This window comes from Bubalus kerabau, chromosome 1 (assembly GCF_029407905.1).
Source record: "Bubalus kerabau isolate K-KA32 ecotype Philippines breed swamp buffalo chromosome 1, PCC_UOA_SB_1v2, whole genome shotgun sequence".
Lineage (NCBI taxonomy): Eukaryota > Metazoa > Chordata > Mammalia > Artiodactyla > Bovidae > Bubalus > Bubalus kerabau.
The window spans coordinates 227850699-227867735 of NC_073624.1; the positions used below are offsets into that span (position 1 = coordinate 227850699).

Consider the following 17037-nt stretch of genomic DNA (forward strand, 5'->3'; position numbering starts at 1 on the left):
CAATTAGCTAGAAGCCACTGTGGTTACTTCACAAAAACAAAGACTTCTGCTGAAAACAGCAGTGCTATTTATGAATTCCACCCAAGTGTTACATGTGCGAATATTCTATTAAATTTGGCCCCTTTTCCTTATAAAAAACAGAAGTTTTACTTTTGGACAGGGACCAGGGATAACAATTGGAAGTCTATGAATGCTTTCTATTTTGGGGACCTTAAATTAGGCTTTTGTGGCATTGGTGATGATGATAATGATACACATGTGGAAACTTTTCATCCCCCATCCCTCTAAAACCCCTGCCCAAAGTTCTTTCCATATACAGATACACACCCACTGATTATATATGAAAGGAAGGACTCAGTGAGGATAACCAAGTGGCCTAAATTTCCTTAGCACCTGAGTTAGGACTTAGAGTGCAGGTCAGATCATGTCATAGTTCTTGGGCTCTGATTCACATTACTGATATATCCTTTGGTTGTGTGGGGCCACATCTCATAGAACAAAAGAATTCTGAAGTAAGGAAATCTGGATTTGCATCTCATAGCTTCACTCAGTGGTGAGGTTAGGCTGGACACATCTGAAATCAGACAATCTGAACTTTATCCTGAGAATGATTACAAATGATATAACATAAAATAATGTAACATAATATGCACTATCTTCTCTTACTATCTTACATGCTTGTGAAAATTTAAAGTATGAAAAGTCCTTTGTAACTTGTAAAATAAAGTATTAAATACATATTAGTTATTGTGAAAAATGCCTTTGCTTACTAATTATGTAAGTGATAAAACAAATAATTGATGGAGCAGGGAGGAAACACTTGAAGCTACAAATTGTCTGGTTGAAATGTCACTGTGACTGCCCCCAAACCAGATCAACAGCATTAGATTTCATATAGATAGTTCATTTTTATCAAATGCTCACCTACTGGGTTAAACTCATTTCAGCTTCCATATTAATGAAAACTGAATGTTTCTCTAAAGAACAAAAACAAAACTTAACTGGGAAACAACTACATGTAGTGGAATGAAAGAGCAATATTACATCAGATCAGATCAGATCAGTCGCTCAGTCGTGTCCAACTCTTTGCGGCCCCATGAATCACAGCACGCCAGGCCTCCCTGTCCATCACCAACTCCTGGAGCTCACTCAGACTCACGTCCATCGAGTCAGCGATGCCATCCAGCCATCTCATCCTCTGTCGTCCCCTTCTCCTCCTGCCCCCAATCCCTCCCAGCATCAGAGTCTTTTCCAATGAGTCAACTCTTCGCATGAGGTGGCCAAAGTACTGGAGTTTCAGCTTCAGCATCATTCCTTCCAAAGAAATCCCAGGGCTGATCTCCTTCAGAATGGACTGGTTGGATCTCCTTGTAGTCCAAGGGACTCTCAAGAGTCTTCTCCAACACCACAGTTCAAAAGCATCAATTCTTCGGTGCTCAGCCTTCTTCACAGTCCAACTCTCACATCCATACATGACCACAGGAAAAACCATAGCCTTGACTAGACGAACCTTTGTTGGCAAAGTAATGTCTCTGCTTTTGAGTATGCTATCTAGGTTGGTCATAACTTTCCTTCCAAGGAGTAAGCGTCTTTTAATTTCATGGCTGCAGTCAACATCTGCAGTGATTTTGGAGCCCAGAAAAATAAAGTCTGACGCTGTTTCCACTGTTTCCCCATCTATTTCCCATGAAGTGTTGGGACCGGATGCCATGATCTTCGTTTTCTGAATGTTGAGCTTTAAGCCAACTTTTTCACCCTCTACTTTCACTTTCATCAAGAGGCTTTTTAGTTCCTCTTCACTTTCTGCCATAAGGGTGGTGTCATCTGCATATCTGAGGTTATTGATATTTCTCCCAGCAATCTTGATTCCAGCTTGTGTTTCTTCCAGTCCAGCGTTTCTCATGATGTATTCTGCATATAAGTTAAATAAACAGGGTGACAACATACAGCCTTGACGTACTCCTTTTCCTATTTGGAACCAGTCTGTTGTTCCATGTCCAGTTCTAACTGTTGCTTCCTGACCTGCATACAGGTTTCTTAAGAGGCAGGTCAGGTGGTCTGGTATTCCCATCTCTTTCAGAATTTTCCACAGTTTATTGTGATCCACACAGTCAAAGGCTTTGGCATAGTCAATAAAGCAGAAATAGATGTTTTTCTGGAACTCTCTTTCTTTTTCCATGATCCAGCGGATGTTGGCAATTTGATCTTTGGTTCCTCTGCCTTTTCTAAAACCAGCTTGAACATCAGGAAGCTCACGGTTCACATATTGCTGAAGCCTGGCTTGGAGAATTTTGAGCATTACTTTACTAGCGTGTGAGATGAGTGTAATTGTGCTTGATTCATGGACCTAACATTCTAGGTTACTATGCAATATTGCATAGTAATATTGCAAATTTTACAAGACAGATCAAGACAAATTGGAAGTGGTCAAACAGGAGATGACAAGAGTGAACATCGACATTCTAGGAATCAGTGAACTAAGATGGACTGGAATGGGTGCCTTTAACTCAGATGACCATTATATCTACTACTGTGGGCAGGAATCCCTCAGAAGAAATGGAGTAGCCATCACAGTCAACAAAAGAGTCCAAATGCAGTATGTGGATGCAATCTCAAAAACAACAGAATGATCTCTGTTCGTTTCCAAGGCAAACCATTCAATATCACGGTAATCCAAGTCTATGCCCTGACCACTAACACTGAAGAAGCTGAAGTTGAACAGTTCTATGAAGACCTACAAGACCTTCTAGAACTAACACCCAAAAAAGATGTCCTTTTCATTACTGTGGACTGGAATGCAAAAGTAGTCAAAAAACATCTGGAGTAAGAGGCAAATTTGGCCTTGGAGTACAAAATGAAGCAGGGCAAAGGATAATAGAGTTCTGCCAAGAAAACGCACTGGTCATAGTAAACACCCTCTTCCAACAACACAAGAGAAGACTCTACACATGGACATCACCAGATGGTCAACACCGAAATCAGATTGATTATATTCTTTGCAGCCAAAGATGGAGAAGCTCTATACAGTCAGCAAAAACAAGACAAGGAGCTGACTGTGGCTCGGATCATGAACTCCTTATTACCAAATTCAGGCTGAAATTGAAGAAAGTGGAGAAAACCACTAGACCATTCAGGTATGAACCAAATCAAATATCTTATAAGTATACAGTGGAAGTGAGAAATAGACTTAAGGGACTCGATCTGATAGAGTGCCTGATGAACTATGGATGGAAGTTTGTGACATTGTACAGGAGACAGGAATCAAGACGATCCCCAAGAAAAAGATATGCAAAAAAGCAAAATGGCTGTCTGAGGAGGCTTTACAAATAGCTGTGAAAAGAAGAGAAGTGAAAAGCAAAGGAGAAAAGGAAAGATATAAGCATCTGAATGCAGAGTTCCAAAGAATAGCAAGGAGAGATAAGAAAGCCTTCCTCAGTGATCAGTGCAAAGAAATAGAGGAAAACAATAAATTGGGAAAGACTAGAGATCTCTTCAAGAAAATAGAGATACCAAGGGAACATTTCATGTAAAGATGGGAACAATAAAGGACAGAAATGGTATGGACCTAACAGAAGCAGAAGATATTAAGAAGAAGTGGCAAGAATACACAGAAGAACTGTACAAAAAAGAGCTTCATGACCCATACAATCATGATGGTGATTATCTAGGTGAGCTAGATTATCTCTCACCATGATCTCTCACATAGAACCAGACATCCTGGAATGTGAAGTCAAGTGGGCCTTAGGAAGCATCACTATGAACAAAGCTAGTGGAGGTGATGGAATTCCAGTTGAGCTATTTCAAATCCTAAAAGATGATGCTATGAAAGTGTTGCACTTAATATACCAGCAAATTTGGAAAACTCAGCAGTGGCCATAGGACTGGAAAAGGTCAGTTTTCATTCCAATCCAAAAGAAAGGCAATGACAAAGAATGCTCAAACTACTGCACAATTGCACTCATCTCACATGCTAGTAAAGTGATGCTTAAAATTCTCCAAGCCTGGCTTCAGCAACACGTGAACTGTGAACTTCCAGATGTTCAAGCTGGTTGTAGAAAAGGCAGAGGAATCAGAGATCAAATTGCCAACATCCCCTGGATCATGGAAAAAGGAACAGAGTTCCAGAAAAACATTTATTTCTGCTTTACTGACTATGCCAAACCCTTTGACTGTGTGGATCACAATAAACTGTGGAAAATTCTGAAAGAGATGGGAATACCAGACCACCTGACCTGCCTCTTGAGAAACCTGTATGCAGGTCAGGAAGCAACAGTTAGAACTGGACATGGAACAACAGACTGGTTTCAAACAGGAAAAGGAGTACGTCAAGGGTGTATATTGTCACCCTGCTTATTTAACTTCTATGCAGAGTACATCATGAGAAACGCTGGGCTGGAGGAAGCACAAGCTGGAATCAAGATTGCTGGGAGAAATATCAATAACCTCAGATATGCAGATGACACCACCCTTATTACAGAAAGTGAAGAAGAACTAAAGAGCTTCTTGATGAAAGTGAAAGAGGAGAGTGAAAAAGTTGGCTTAAAACCCAACATTCAGAAAACTAAGATCATGGTGGCATCTGGTCCCATCACTTCATGGGAAATAGATGGGGAAACAGTGGAAACAGTGTCAGACTTTATTTTTCTGGGCTCCAAAATCACTGCAGATGGTGACTGCAGCCATGAAATAAAAAGACACTTACTCCTTGGAAGGAAAGCTATGACCAACCTAGACAGCATATTAAAAAGCAGAGTCATTACTTTGCCAACAAAGGTCTGTCTAGTCAAGGCTATGGTTTTTCCTGTGGTCATGTATGGATGTGAGAGTTGGACTATAAAGAAAGCTGAGCACAGAAGAATTGATGCTTTTGAATTGTGGTGTTGGAGAAGACTCTTGAGAGTCCCTTGGACTGCAAGGAGATCCAACCAGTCCATCCTAAAGGAGATCAGTCCTGGGTGTTCATTGGAAGGACTGATGTTGAAGCTGAAATTGCAATACTTTGGCCACCTGATGCGAAGAGCTGACTCACTGGAAAAGACCCTGATGCTGGGAAAGACTGAGGGCAGGAGGAGAAGGGGACGACAGAGAATGAGATGGTTGGATGGCATCACCGACTCTATGGACATGTGTTTGGGTGAACTCCAGGAGTTGGTGATGGACAGGGAGGCCTGGTGTGCTGCGGTTCATGGGGTCCCAAAGAGTCAGACACGACTGAGCGACTGAACTGAACTGAAACAAAAAGAACATAGAATGTCCTCATCATCTCCTGTACAAAGGAGCTATAACTCGCCAGGCTCCTCTGTCCATGGGGATTCTCCAGGTCAGAATACTGGAGTGGGTTGCCATGCCCTCCTCCAGGGGATCTTCCCAACCCAGGTATCAAGCCCAGGTCTCCCGCATTGCAGATAGATTCGTTGCCATCTGAGCCACCAGGAAAGCCCAAAAATACTGGAGTGGGTAGCCTATCCCTTCTCCAGGGGATCTTCCAATCTCAGGAATTTAACCAGGGCTCCTGCATTGCAGGCGGATTCTTTACCATCTGAGCTACCAGGGAAGTCCATAATAAATACATAATAGGTACTCAAAGAATTTAGTTCTTTTCTGGATAATTTTGAAAAGTAAGTTGTAAAAGTAAGTTTTCTTTTTATACTTGTTATATCCTGACCATTTTAGATATTTTTGTTTTAAGGAGGTCAAGACTACTGCATTTGTTGTTGGAATAAACTGGTTTACTTGAATTATAAAGGAAACTCGATAATGACGGATGTCCTCAATTCCTCTAAAGAACAGAACTGAGTCAACATCAAGTCTGAAAAAAAATTCAGATTGACCAAAGGGAAAGTGCTCTTTTGCAAAATGACTATCTCCTAAACAAAATGCTTTTCTACTATTTCATCAGCTATTCTCTGTCATAAAGATCCTCTTGTTAGGAAAACAACATTTGAGGACATCAAGAATGTGGGTAGTGATGGCACTATGTGAACCAAGAAAGGATCAATGCCACTTACATTACAGTTGACTATACAGTCAAAGATCAATGTTTCAAAGCAAGTGGATGATATAAAATAAATTTGGACAGTTAATGATTTCAAACCATACAAATGTCCGTGGAAGTACAGTAAGCAAATGGCTAGTGACTAGCAGGCCACCCTACCTGCCTACTGAGACATGTATATGAGGGTCAAAAAGCAACAGTTAGAATTGGACATGTAACAACAGACTGGTTCCAAATTGGGAAAGGAGTGTGTCAAGGCTGTATATTGTCACCTTGCTTCTTTAACTTATATGCAGAATGCATTATGCGAAATGCCAGGCTGGATGAAGCACAAGCTGGAATCAAGATTGCTGGGAGAAATATCAATAACCTCAGATATGAAGATGACACCACCTTTATGGCAGAATGCAAAGAAGTAAAGAGCCTCTTGATGAAAGTGAAAGACGAGAGTGAAAAAGTCAGGTTAAAACTCAACATTCATAAAACGAAGATTAATGTATCTGGTCCCATCATTTCATGGCAAATAGATGGGGAAACAATGGAAACAATGACAGACTTTATTTTGGGGGGGCTCCAAAATCACTGCAGATGGTGACTGCAGCCATGAAATTAAAAGATGCTTGCTCCTTGGAAGAAAAGCTATGACCAACCTAGACAGCATATTAAAAAGTAGAGACATTACTTTGCTGACAAAGGTCTGTATAGTCAAAGTTTTGGTTTTTCCAGTAGTCTAGTATGGATGTGAGAGTTGAACCACAAAGAAAGCTAAGTGCTGAAGAACTGATGCTTTTGAACTGTGATGTTGGAGAAGACTCTTGAGAGGCCCTTGGACTGCAAGAAGATCAAACCAGTCAGTTCTAAAGGAAATCAATCCTGAATATTCACTGGAAGGACTGATGCTGAAGCTGAAACTCCAATACTTTGGCTACCTGATGAGAAGAGCCAACTAATTGGAAAATACCCTGATGCTGGGAATGATAGAAGGCAGGAGGAGAAAGGGATGACAGAGAATGAGATGGTTGGATGGTATCACCACCTCCACGGACATGAGTTTGAGCAAGCTCCAGGAGTTGGTGATGAACAGGTAAGCCTGGTGTGCTGCAGTCCATGGGGTCACAAAAAGTCAGACATGACTGAGTGACTGAACTGAACTGAGCTAGAACTATTCATCTTGTCTCTTTACTACCATCAGGTGGTCTTGGCTAAGTCATTTAGGTTTGATTTCAAAAAATGTAAACAGAGTGAAAAATGTTAAAATATAAAATCATACACCATACTTAAAAAAGATTGGACACTGGCTTCTCTGGTGGCTCAGTGGTAAAGAACCTGCCTGTCAATGTAGGAGACACAAGTTCCATCCCTGGTCAGGTAAGATCCCATGCGCGATGGAACAGCTAAGCCAGTGCACCACAACTGTTGAGCCTGTGCTACTGAGCCCACATGCCACAACTACTTAAGCAACGATCCCTAGATCCTGTCTTCCACAAGAGAAGCCACCACAGTGAGAAACCTGCTCACTGCAACTAGAGAGTAGCCCCTATTCTTCATAACTAGGAAAAAATGTCCCCCTGGCAAAGACCCTGCACACCAAAAATAAATAAAATTTAAAAAAAAGAAGATTGGACAATGTGTGTAGCTACACCCTTCCAGATAAGAGCATTCATGTGAATCAGGCATGTTTAAGCATGCTTTTTGAGATTGGGCTCTTTTCAATCCATAGAGTAAAAAAACCTGAAGGTTGCACAGTGGTGGAAGAATCAATTTCCCTTGTAGCAGGCTATTTTCCTCTCTTGTTTCAGAGTGTGGCACTGCACCCTGAGGAGCCTCAAATGTGGACAGTCTAGCTAAGAAGAGAGCTGCTGCTGCTAAGTCACTTCAGTCATGTCTGACTCCGTGCGACCCCATAGACAGCAGCCCACCAGGCTCCCCCGTCCGTGGGATTCTCCAGGCAAGAACACTGGAGTGGGTTGCCATTTCCTTCTTCGATGCATGAAAGTGAAAAGTGAAAGTGAAGTCGCTCAGTTGTGTCTGACTCTTAGCCACCCCATGGACTGCAGCCTACTAGGCTCCTCCATCCATGGGATTTTCCAGGCAAGAGTACTGGAGTGGGGTGCCATTGCCTTGGCTCAAATGCTCCTTCCATGCAAAATTAACTAGGGGTCAGTTCAGTTCAGTTCAGTCACTCAGTCGTATCCGACTCTTTGCAACCCCATGAATCACAGCACACCAGGCCTCCCTGTCCATCACCAACTCCCGGAGTTCACTCAGACTCACGTCCATCGAGTCAGTGATGCCATCCAGCCATCTCATCCTCTGTCGTCCCCTTCTCCTCCTGCCCCCAATCCCTCCCAGCATCAGAGTCTTTTCCAATGAGTCAACTCTTCACATGAGGTGGCCAAAGTACTGGAGTTTCAGCTTCAGCATCATTCCTTCCAAAGAAATCCCAGGGCTGATCTCCTTCAGAATGGACTGGCTGGATCTCCTTGCAGTTCAAGGGACTCTCAAGAGTCTTCTCCAACACCACAGTTCAAATAAGGAGTCCTTTTTACTTCATTTTTTTTTAAGCTATGGTTTATTTTTAATGACTGCTAATTATGTCTCTGGCATCTGGCTCAAAATACTGTAAATTCTAAACTTTATAGATACTTTTATTAAACGAAGCGTTTTTAAAATAAAACTTAGTCATAATTCAAATGTCTTCATTAATACAACAAAAAAATCATACGCTCTCTGAAATTAAGATTTTGTCCTCACTTTGTTGTTAGTTAACAACCACTCAAATTCCTACTTAAGAGATGTAGAAGACAAAGACTAACCAGTGGAATAGGAGGAATTTCTTCCTCCAGGTCTAGGTAACCCGAGGGAGCAGATGATGGAGAAGAAACTCCAGTAATTCCAGAGTTCCCATTTTTACAAACTGAATTATCTAAGAAATTCATAAGAAAACAAGTCTGGGATCTATAACATCTTCAAAACACCTAAGTTCCTCTCTCCTTCTCCTCTAGCAGAATTACCATCATGTGGATTCTCATGTGAATTCAGAGTGTTGGTTTTTAATATAAACTCTCCAGATCGGTACTGTTTTATATAAAATTACCAGCTCAATGGACATGAGTTTGAGCAAGCTCCAGGAGATGATGAAGGACAGGGAAAGCTGGTATGCTGCAGTCCATAGGGTCGCAAAGAGTTGAACACGACTGAGCGACTTAACAACAGACTGAGTGACTGAACAACAATTGTCTTTTATATAAAATTATTGTCTTGCTATTCTTTTATTGGTAGAATGACACAATACTCTAGATTTTACAGAGTGGGACTCGTTTAAAATATTCCATCTAGCTGTTTTCATTAGTATTATTGCATTAAAAAAAAAACAACAGTTTTTGTTTTGGAAAATATGCTAAAGTTAGGTATATCTGACCTGTGAATAGTTTACAGGCCTTAAATATATGGGTCAGTACTTTCATGGAAAGTACCTCTCCATGAAATGTTTATTTTTAGAAGGTATCTCTCTCCATGAAATGCTGCACAAGGAAGAGCCAGATAAGGGATGTGGGTGAGAAACACTTGCTTGGTTTACATTTTCACTGTGGTTATGCTGGGTAGCATTTTCCAAGGGAACATTTCCAGTTTGGATCAGAAGGCATGATGACAATATCACCCTCTTTCCTGAAGCACAAGCTCACAAGGCTTTTTCAGAGTCATAATGATCTCAGCAAAATTTCCTTCTTGAAAATAATACAAGTGAATAGTTTTCTAAACAGACACTGTCAAATAAACCTAGTCACATTTGGTGTTCCATCTCTGTTTTAATTGCAGTTGACTCCAGAATTAAAGCACTGAAGTCAATGATCTTAATTTCGATGCCAAACAAAGAAAGGGAACAAAGACTTTTCCCTCATACTTAGGTTTCACTGTAGCTCTACCTTTACAACTTTGATAAATGCTATAAAGGAAACAGAGAGGGTACAAGAGTAATAGCAGAGATTTAAGATATACTAAAGGAAACCTCTCCAAGGAATTACATTTTTTTAATCTTTTTTTAAGAAAAAGTTTTAATGTGGACCATTTTTTTAAGTCTTTATCAAATTTGTTTCAATACTGCTTTTGTTTTATGTTGGTTTTTTGGCTGTGAGGCATGTGAGATCTTAGCTCCCTGACCAGAGACTGAACCCTCACCCTGAATTTGAAAGCTAAGTCGTAACCATTGGACCACCAGGGAAGTCCCCAAAAGTTACATTTAAAGCTCAAACTTAAAGTATAAGAATAATCCAACCACCATTCATATTTTAAAAGGAGAAGAGCCAGAAGACTGGGCTTTCATTTAAAAACTATATATAGGTTTAAGAAAAATACAGGTGCCAAAAATATATCTGAGTTTAGTCTAAGTCATGTGATAGCTATATATCTGTATATGTATATGTATCTGTATCATATCTGTATATGTATGCTGTTTAAATGATTTTTATGAAGGATTTAAGTTGGTCACAGAGGTTAGGACTATAGGGTGCGCCTACCATACTGAGGAAAAGTAACACAAATCTGGAAGAGATATTTGTTTCTGTAGTTATTGCTAATGCATGCACCTGGTGAAATTCTTAGCAATTTAAACCGGGATTTCTCTGACTTGGGCCCAAAACTTATTCTTTAGCAGCAGACAAAAGAAGACCAAGGTCAATTTAATATCCATTGTGAGATGCAATGGCAAGTCAGAATAACAGATCTCATATTTCGTGAAAAACAATGCTTGAAGCACAGCTGCTGTAAATGAAGTAGGAGCTGCCTGTATTAAAAGCAAAGAATGAAGACCCCAAAGTGGAGGAAAATAACTTGAGTCATCAAGATAAATGCACACAGAGATTAAAAATTTACTAGAGGTATATTTCATTAACATGGAAAGATGGCCACTTAAAATAAAAAAAAATTATAAAACAGTGCTCAGAGTATGGCCCCATTTATGAAATTATATACCTGAGTGTGTTTATAGAAAAAAATCTATATGTCACCTGAAATGGCATATAGAAAAAAAATCTAGAAGGAAGTATTTCAAAGTACTAACAGTAATTACTTTTTGATGGTAGATTATGGGTGATTTTCTTACATATTTCTGCCTTATCTTTTTTTATTCTAACAATGAGGATATTATGTTTAAAATGTAAGGAAAAAAGTCTTTAAAAGGACATTTAACTGTATTGGTGAATACTGATTTAAAGCAGAATGCCTTTAATATGATAGATCTCACTTGTACTGCAAGCTAATTAATTATAAAGGATGTTTCGCAATTGTAGAATGACAGTTCAGATGGCATATTTTGTTATTTGGCCAGCACTGAATTACTAAACAGTCAGACAAAGTATGCCCCTACAATGGTAGCAAAGAAAGGGAGATAGCAAATAATTAGAATATTCTGGAGAAAAGTATTTAATTTTTGATAGCTCAGAAAAGCATAAACATGAATGTCCAGAAAACATCATAAGGTTGTTAAACTTATGTACACTTATTTATGATTTAATATCATTTTAATTTTTAAGAACATGGAGGTTGAGAGATGCTTAACATAGATACGTGGACATATAGGTAGGAGGTGCGGCTAAGTTTCTTCAGATTAGTTTCTATAGGAAATTAATTTGGTCCTAAGCACAGAAAAAGACTTCCTTGATGGCTCAGTGGGGAAAGCCATCGCATTCCACTTGCACTGCAAGAGACACAGGAGACATAGGTTCAATCACTGGGTCAGGAAGATCCCCTGGAGGAGGAAGATGGCAACACACTCCAGTATCCTTGCCTGAAAAATCCTGTAGACAGAGGAACCTGGTGGGCCACAGTCCATGGGGTCACAAAGAGTCAGACATGACTGAGCGACTAAGCACACACACAGCACAGCATGAACTTGTTACTCCCCTCAACTGCATGTCATTAAAAATAAAAACAATACTCAGCCATAAAATAAGTCCACATCAGTCCAACAAAGTTCTAATTTTTTCCCAGACAAATGTTTCTATGTTTTATGAAATATTGTGAATCCCAGGTTTTCTCCAAAATAATTTCTGTGTCGACCCTTTTTTTTTTTTTTTTGCTGAGGTCTAAAGAATACACTTAGTCTATCTGGAAATTCAATGTGACCAAAGAACATATCATGGCCCCCAAAATATTCAAATAAAATTTGGGCCCAATTAGACTGTTTACCAAACCCAAAATTGAACAAGCCTAATTTTCCAAGCCTCTTTCCTCTTATGTAAAATAATTATTAATACACTACCTTTACTCACATGATAGAATTTGGGGGGATATAAGATGACAGATAAAGAATGTAAAATGTCTTTAAGAATTATAAAAGAGTATATTAAGAACAGGTGTAATGATGGTGTTAATTATAACTCTATTGTTTTCATCATTAACTAATTTCATGTGTGTACAGCTTATATGGGAGAAGGCAATGGCACCCCACTCCAGTCCTCTTGCCTGGAAAATCCCATGGACAGGGGAGCCTGGTAGGCTGCAGTCCATGGGGTCGCTGGGAGTCGGACACAACTGAGAGACTTCACTTTCACTTTTCACTTTCATGCATTGGAGAAGGAAATGGCAACCCACTCCAGTGTTCTTGCCTGGAGAATCCCAGGGACGGCAGAGCCTGGTGGGCTGCCGTCTATGGGGTCGCACAGAGTCGGACACGACTGAAGCGACTTAGCAGCAGCACAGCTTATATACCCACTAAGGAAATTCTATATTGCTAGAATATGAAAATTGTGCTAGTCATATAAGAGCTCTACAAACAGTTGTTTTTCAATTGATTAATTCATCATGTTTGAAAAAACATTTTCACGTGGTAAGATATTAGTTGGGATGTGCAAACACAGGGAATTATAACTGACCTCTCAGAGTACACCCAAGTATACATCTAGTTTACTTATTCCAGTAACAACCAACTGAGTGATTCATGTTAAAACTTCCAAGATAAATTTTGTTTTATTTTAGGTACCAACACTATGAAAAACATTGTAATAACTTTTCTATGAATGCATGAGAAATGTAGAAAACAGTTTTGACTCTCCAGATATTTTCTAAGTACCCCGATGGAACTTGAAGCATGCATGTAAAACTGAAATATGTTCCGAGGTCACTTGAAGAAACAAGGAATATCCTATCCCAAAGTGAGAAATTAGATAATATGTGTTTATCCCAAATAAAGCAAGCTTTATGAAAGTTTAAATGCCAGTCAAGATATTTAACATTACAAGAATGGCATTTTCAAGACAGTATTTGAAAAAAAGGTAATTAACTTTGCTTGCTAAATAAACAGCACATTTAAATAATAACATGTATATATGTTCCATATATTTTGTATTTTCTGACATCAAATTGATTCTTGAATTATTTTGTATCTAGACCCCACTAAACTAAAAATAGTTCACTTTTCTGTGGCCCTCAGCAAAGGTCATATAATCATCCAAGGTTGTAGGATCAAATCTACACATGTGTTCCCATGAGGTCTGATCACACAGCTCAAACACTGCTGAGAGCTCCGTGTCCATGACTTACAGTGATCTGCTTCTGCTCAGACTGTGCCAACTTCACCTATAAAACCACATCCCAATGAAAATTCAAAACAAAGGAAATAAAACAATGCCCAAGATAACTGTTTTCATTGCATGAAACAGGGTCAACTACAACATGTCTTAATTTTTTTTAAAGCTTGCTGAAATTTTCTTACAAGTCAAAAGTTATCACTAAAGATTCAGGATGCAGCGTGTTATACAATTTTTGTTATGACATACAAGTCCAGCACCTCTTTCCCTGCTCTACTTTATGTAGTTGTGATAAGGCCCACGGTAGCATGACTTGATGGAGGTGTGAATCTATATATCACATGCCATGAGCATATTAAATCTATTCTTCCCATTAAGTTGCTGAAGAGCCTTCCACTATATAAACCAAACAGGACATTTATTCTCAGAGAAATTAAACTATAAACCTGATTCAAATGCATGTAAAAATTGTAAATGAAGTCGAGCAGTGTGTAAAATAAAATGCAGGGTTAAAACAAGTGTTTTTTGACATTGTAAAAAAGGTTTGCACTGACAATGATATTGTTAGAGAAGAGGGAGGTGGATAAAAAATAGGCCACATGCTAAATGTAATGTTACTAATGCAGTTTTACCTGCAAGGATTTTTCTGGCTTTAATTCAACAAAATCCATTATCCTGGGTGGTAATGGAGCTTTGTACTTTACTCATCTCAGGCATCTTTAGTATCCTGAGCTGCCTTAAAGCTGTGATACAGTAAAATATCAAGCAGATCCCACTAAGCATTTGTAAACTACAATAGCCCCCCATTTTGCCACACACTCTCAAGCTGAGCTTTGCTCATTTGCTTGTTTCATTTCGTTGTACAAGCAGGCTAATTTGGAAATGGCTAGGTTACTTGGGAACACCTAGATGTTCAAAACCATCCCACTTTCTTACTTGACCACCCAAAGAAGTAGATCCATAATACAACACTTGAGGGAACTGTAAAATGGTGCCTGGATACTGAAGGAATGAACAGCAAATAGCAGCACTAGTAAATAAAATGAATGCATTTCACCTTCCAGCTCATCTGTGCTTCCTGGGACACAACACATAAACATGAAAGGGTTGGGATAGAATTTCAAGAAAACTGATGTCTTTCAACATTCACTTGGCAAGATGCTGGACACAAAATAATACCACAAGCCACCTCCCTTTCCCATCAGTGTAAATTCGGGGCTCTCAAATCACCCCCCACAAACCCCAATTAAAAATAAAGGAAAAAGGCAGCCTATAATACAGATTGTCCTAAGTGGTCACAATGAAACTAAGGGACAATAACAAGAATAAATCTTGCATTAATCCAAATGAAGTCAATGAATAATAATACAAACCAGAAGCATAGTCTCAAAAATATGCAATTATCTCCAAGCATGCAAGGGCATTTAAAACCCATAAAAATCATTGCAAAGCACACTCTGCATATAAATATGTTTCATAAATGCTAAGTAACATGTGTATAGATGATATGCATATCCACAGGGTATCCATTTGTGTGATCACAATCAAATCTGTACATTAAAAATGAAATTCTATCTGGCAAATTGTTTCTCAGCAAGAGCACACCAGAATATGAAATAAAAGGCTAAATTCTGGGGCTACCTTTTCTTAGCAATGAAGGAAATAAACAAAATCACCTTATAATTGGGCCTGCAGGCTTAGGAGGCACCAAATGTGTTTTTGAAGGAAGGCCCGACCCTATATGCGAGAGCTGCAAATGAAATGATTCCTTTCAATAACATCTATTTCTTGGGAGCTCTTTTTCCACCCCCTGATTCTGTTGCTAAGCTTGGAAGGAAAGGAACCAAGTGGCTCAGTCTGCATTCTGAGCCAGTTCAAGATAAAATCAGAATACCATATATACATTTTTTTTAAACACAAGCAGATGCCTCCTTACTTCTCTCTCCCTGGCAACCTTCCTCTCTCCCAGCCCCATCACTGTCTCCACATCTTCCTCCCCATCTCTGAGGGAGTCATTGTTCAATGAAGGCCACAAATGTATACACAGGTTATTTAATAGCCATCTAAATCAAGAAGCGAACCTTGCTCCCTGCTACTTACCATGCTGAGATCCGGAGAAGCTGTTGAAAGGAAGGAGAGATGCAAACTGAATCCATTTTCCTTGTGACCGAGTCGGATGCAGCCTCCGAACCCAACATCAGCAGCGGCTGCCGGGATTTCTTCCCCTCCCTCTCTGGTTGGCGACGGTGCTAATAGGAACCACCCTTCCAGCCCTCACTGGAGTATCAGCAGTCGAAGCGGCAGAAGCAGCAGCATCACCACTTGGCCTCCTCCCTCTCGGAGGATGGGGTGAGCTCAGAAGCAGCCAGGAACTTGCAGCAGACACCTCCTCTGGCTCCTCCTCTCCTGCCCCCTCCTCCGAAACCCCACCCCTGCTGCGGTAGAGGCTGCCTGCCCTGGCAGCTGCCGGTTGTCATGGCAACCACCAATGGCAAGCGACCAGGCTAAGGGGGAGGGGAGATGGGCGAAAGGAGTTGCGGGGGCTGGAGGGGAGTGAATTCGTGCTGCTGCCCTCTGGGATGCTTTTGGTCTCTCCTACCCAGGACTTCAGGTTTTTAAAAATGGGGCAAGGGTGTATAGCCATGGGAAGAGAATAATTTAAATTTAATCGAAATGTAGACTGAATCATACAAGACAGCTTAACTGTTTTTTTCATTTTCTATGGTTTTCCAATAAATGTTATTAAATTTGCCATTGAATAAATAATAGCAAATATGGAGAAAGTTATATTATGTAATAGGAGATTATTATCACTCCAAATACGTTTGTCTTTTATAGCATCTTTTACTCAAAGGTACTCAAGGTTGTTAACAAGGAAAACGAGTGACTGGAATTTGCAATGTTTAAGAGTCTGATTCCTTGTCACTGCTCTCTGCTTGGTCTTCTCTAGTGAGTCACTGGTCTTACTATTTTTCCAGCTCCCTCTCTTAAGAGGAACTGGAGGTGTTTGGCATGCCCCTGTGGCAAAGGAAGTTAGAACAGAGGAAACAGAAATTCCTTGAGCAACCACTGCTGTCAGTCAGTGGATAGTTCCAAACCCTTTTAGTGTCAGACTCCTGAAGTGTGCAATTTCCTGCAGGAAATTCCATGCTATTTCAAGTATGCCCTTTTGGAGGTCCCACGCCAGCTGGTGGTCTGGGTGGTCGGTTGGTAGAAAGGACGTGAAAGCAGCAGTGCTGTGTTCTAGATGAATTCTAACTATAAATTATAAATGACACTAGTATTTATCTCAGGCAGTAGTTGTAAAGATCGAATGAGATAATGCACTAAAAGCACTGGGCATGTAGTAAGCGTACAATAAATGTTTACTCTTATTACTATTATTAGTAGTGGTGGTAGAACATTGTAGCCACTCCTTGATCCTAGAGATTGAAGGAATAGCATGGCAATCTCAGAATGGGAGAAAATTAAGGCGAGAAAATAATGTGTGATAGCTGTGATGTTGATGATGATGGT

At 39.9% G+C, this 17037-nt stretch overlaps 1 protein-coding gene across 2 annotated transcripts in view; it reads right to left on the reverse strand.

Annotated features, from left to right (window-relative positions):
* Positions 1-15932, reverse strand: part of JAKMIP2 (janus kinase and microtubule interacting protein 2) — a 192974-nt gene extending 177042 nt beyond the window's left edge. For both annotated transcript variants that reach the window (XM_055557644.1, XM_055557633.1), the window contains exon 1: positions 15622-15932. The gene's annotated coding sequence lies outside the window, so the exon portion shown is untranslated. The remainder of the gene's footprint in view (positions 1-15621) is intronic.
* Positions 15933-17037: the final 1105 nt, after the last annotated feature.